Source organism: Calidris pugnax, unplaced genomic scaffold (genome assembly GCF_001431845.1).
Source record: "Calidris pugnax isolate Ruff unplaced genomic scaffold, ASM143184v1 scaffold27, whole genome shotgun sequence".
Classification (NCBI taxonomy): domain Eukaryota; kingdom Metazoa; phylum Chordata; class Aves; order Charadriiformes; family Scolopacidae; genus Calidris; species Calidris pugnax.
In genome coordinates, this window is record NW_015090893.1 from 19,828,122 (window position 1) to 19,832,606 (window position 4,485).

The following is a 4,485-nucleotide window of genomic DNA, read 5'->3' on the forward strand; positions in this document are numbered from 1 at the left end:
GGTTTATCATTGTGCTGCTGAAACGCTAGGCACACTCCGACCCTACAGGTTCATTCTTAGAAGCATTTCCAAGTTAATTAATGCAACCTTTTGCTTAGTTATAAACTACCAAATAGTAACCAACACAATCATTCTTTCAGCTGTAAATTACTCAATGTTCTTCAAGTGCAACAGTCCCCATATACTCTTTGTATAAGACCTATTACAATTAGAGAGGAGAGATGAGAAGGGAATATTACTAAGGGTTGTATCAACTTAAAGCAAACTCTCCTAGCTGATTCTACAAAAAATGACTGCATCTTGGTTTTTTTCCTCACCAATACACAGAGATGGAATATACAGCTTGCAGAACCTTAAATATTAAATACAAATAAATACAGTGTAAAAAACCCCAGTGACTTATCTATGAATAACAGAACTTCAAGAAAAAAATAACATTCATATTCATGAAAATGTAAGCATATATTATGCATTAATAGAATTATTAATCTTTTTAAAATTCATCACTAAAATATTTGTACAACAAGGCTACCCCAAATGCATGCAAAGCAATACAGTGTTAATTCAAATTAATTTTTATCACCTGTAACATTTGCATACACCATAGAAATAAATAATAAAAAATATTTCTGCATCCATTTTAAAAGAAAATCAACTTAGTGAATTTCAGCAAACCAGCACACATACAGGAAAAAAAAGAAATCCAGAAGCCCTGACTCCACCATTTCTCCCAACTTTATTTGCTTACTCATTATTGATTACCCCAAACCACCTGGGACCTCAATGCAATTTTCAACAGCTGTTTCTTCTTCAGTTTTTATTTCCATGTTACTTAGACCTTTTTTTTACAGTCAATGCAATGTAAGGTTTAATAAATCTTTCCCCTAAAAACTTAAAAGAATAATATAATAAACAATTTCAACAAAATTCAACAAATCGCTTGACAAAGGGAGTAGAGGTGTTAAATGGTAGCTGTGAGATATTACTTGCTGGGTGTAGATGGGAGGAGTGCGTAAAGTGAAAATGGGAGATAACATGCATTTTAGCATCAGCTGTTCTCAAGTCGAATAATTCATTTTGTTCTTTTTGATAAAATGAGATAATGTTATACTTTGCATTATCATTTTTAACAACAAAAAAAAAACATTCCAATTGCAGCTGTTCTATGCAAATAATTTTCTCAGGTACATCAGTTTGTTTTATGATTCATCACATAGTTAAATTTCATCAAAAATTAGAAATGGAATTGTGGTCTATCCAGTCTTCATTGGTACTCCATATTTGTTGGTGTTTGTTAAACAGTTAATGCAAAGATATCATCACACAGCTGTGTACTAAAATGCTTGCTGCATTCATTTGCCTCTTTCTTGTTTAATTACTCCATGTGGATGGTCACATACAGGGGTTTGCTTCGCTTCTCTTCTAACAACAGCTGACTCGAACTATTTAACACAGGGAACTGGCTGTGACATCCAAATGTCATCTTCCAGATAAAACACAGGTCCTAAAGTTTCTAGGATGTGACAGTTTCTCAGCTACCCACCAGTGATCCAAATGCATGGCAAGCAAGTCATAGAATGGTTTGGGTTGGAATGGACCTTTAAAGCCCCCTCAGTGCCACCTCCTGCCCTGGGCAGAGACACCTCCCACCAGACCAGGTTGCTCCAAGGCCCCTCCAACCTGGCCTTGAACCCCTCCAGGGATGGGGCAGCCACAGCTTCTCTGGGCAACCTGGGCCAGGCTCTCACCACCCTCACAGTAAATAATTTCTTCCCTAGATCTCATCTCAATCTCCTCTCTTTTGGTTTAAAACCATTCCCCCTCCTCCTAGGGCTCCCCTCCCTGATCCAGAGTCCCTCCCCATCTTTCCTGGAGCCCCTTTAGGGTCTGGAAGGGGCTCCAAGGTCTCCCCGGAGCCTTCTCTTCTCCAGGCTGAACCCCCCAACTCTCTCAGCCCCCCCTCCCAGCAGAGGGGCTCCAGCCCTCCCAGCATCTCCATGGCCTCCTCTGTCCCCGCTCCAACAGCTCCATGTCCTTCTGCTGTTGGTGGCCCCAGAGCTGGAGGCAGCACTGGGGGGGGTCTCCTCAGAACGGAGCAGAATCCCCTCAGCAAATCGTACAGTACAGTGAGTTGTAGTGAAATGAACTGAAAGCCTGTATTTCTGAAAGTGCTTACATGTCGTTATTTTTCTTTAAAGTTCACTGAATCTTTTAGAATCTAAACTGCAGACTGTGATCCACACTGTTTTTCTGTCGTTTACAGAGAAGCTGTATTTACGCTCATTTAACTTGACAGCATTCAGTATGGCTAGACCATAGGGCCTTTTCATGACAAAATGCTGTTGAATTTTCTATTTAGAGCCCCACCTCCTGGACCAAAGGTTTCTAGTCCTCATACTTCAAAGGAGAAATTCAAGTAGACCTTAAAGATACAGAAACTAGAAGTACTACAAAAATTACATTTTTCCACCCGCGTGGATTCTGGATCTTGAGCACTGACGACACAGAGAATTGCAGATGATTACTAAAGAGAAGGCAGCAGAGAATCCATCTGTGAGGATGAGAAAATAAAGTTGTTATAATCTGGTAAAGACCAGATCTTCAGGTGATACAGATTTACAGAGGAACTTTGAAGAGGTTACCTGCTGGGAATTTGAGCAATCTATTGATTTAGAAATGGTTTTGGCAAACATGCCGTTACAAATTCAAGTAAAATAATTATTTTTTAAAAAACAAAAACATTTGTTTTGCAGTCTTATTAACACAAATATTGCACTGCCATGCACAGAGACTAAAGAGAAATCTGACAGAACCCAGAAGATACAAAGAAGGACTGACTAGAAAGAGATCCAAAATCCAGGTGTCTGTTAAGGACTATTTTGCTGCCTCACAACTTCACAAAGCAAATAGAAAGAACAAATATTGACCACAATGAAAAATGACCATGACTCAGTAGTGAAAGCCAAGTTGTAACTATCTTCAGTCTCCCATAGTTTGGTTAAAAAGAAGAGGGGGAAAAAAAGAAGTTATCATTAACAAACTACTTGGATTTCAACTGCTCAAGTTACACCTGAGTTATAGTGGCCTTGTGACAATATAATCCATCACCATACCTTTTTTTTACAGTTGGAGGACTATTTTTAAACACTTTTTAAACCACAACATCACTTGTCTATCAAATGGATGAATGGAAATAAAAACTGAAAATTATTCTGGGCATCGTTTTGCCAGTTATGTTTCACAGCATTTTCCTGACTTGAAGACCCTGAGGTCACTTATCCTTTGTAACGACAGAGAAATTATGCAGCATCTTTCCAGCTACATTAAGGTGGTGATAATAAAAGGTCCAGCAGAACCCAGCATACACTTACAAATTATAATAGCCTGTCACCTCCTTAACATACAGCCATGTTTTAGCTGTACCTTATGTTCAATTCCTAAGAAGTAGGGCACAGAAGTCCTTATTCAGGAAACTATACGGCAGGCAATGGCCTCTGGAAGCGGAAGGATTCTCAGCAGCCACTGGAAGGTGTCCTCGAGACCTTTCTCTGTCTTGGTGGCCCTGCTCTGGACACACTCTGATAGCTGTTGAGGCACCCATGGTTTTTGAATTGCTACAGAACTACTTGTAGACCACTTGTGTCTTACACCCTCTTCAACAATTACCAACTAACCATTCTCAGGCTTCACCAATGCCATAACCAATCCTGGAGAACCTCTCACCATCACCAGATATTTACCTCACTCGAGCAGCAGTCTGAACCTGGTCAGCTGCCAGCAGAGCAAGTGTTTGCAGCACAGCAGGCCTGGATTTGAGATCCGTGTGTGGAGCAGCAGGCCGGATCGATAGAAACAAAACCTGAGTCAGAGCAGAAGCAATGAGGCCCACATCATAGCCTGAAAAGGGACAAAACGCTCTCCTGATGGGCCACCCAGAGGGCTGGAACCCAGTGCAGAATCTGACCCAGCAAACAGGAGATGCTGAGAAGGGGACTCCAGTGTGTCACCTCACAGCGACGTGCACGATGGTGTCAGAAAGCAAACATTCTAAAAAATACATCTCATTCATTTTTTACTTACAGGAGTTCAAATTAATCTTTTAAAATATATACCTCTTCCTGTTCCCAGCCTACCCGGTATGTTCATCATCTTTTACACATCTGCATTCACAGGAGAAAATAAAACCGACTGCGGCCGGGTCCCGGTGCCGTCAGACCCGCACCACCCGGCTCCTCAGCAGCCATAACGGCACGGCGGGTCCCAGCCCCGCCGCGGGAGGATGCGCTGCCCCCGGTCCGGCCGCAGCCTCACCGCCGAGCGCCGGGTGCGGCCTGTGCTGCCGCTACAAAGGGCCCGACGGCGCCGGCCCCGCACCGCCGGGGGGGCCCTGCGACCCGCGCTCCGGCTGCCGTGTCACGCACCGGCGGACGCGCCGCGGGCGATGCTCCGGGAGGCCGTTACCCGACCCGCCGCCGGCGCCCCCCC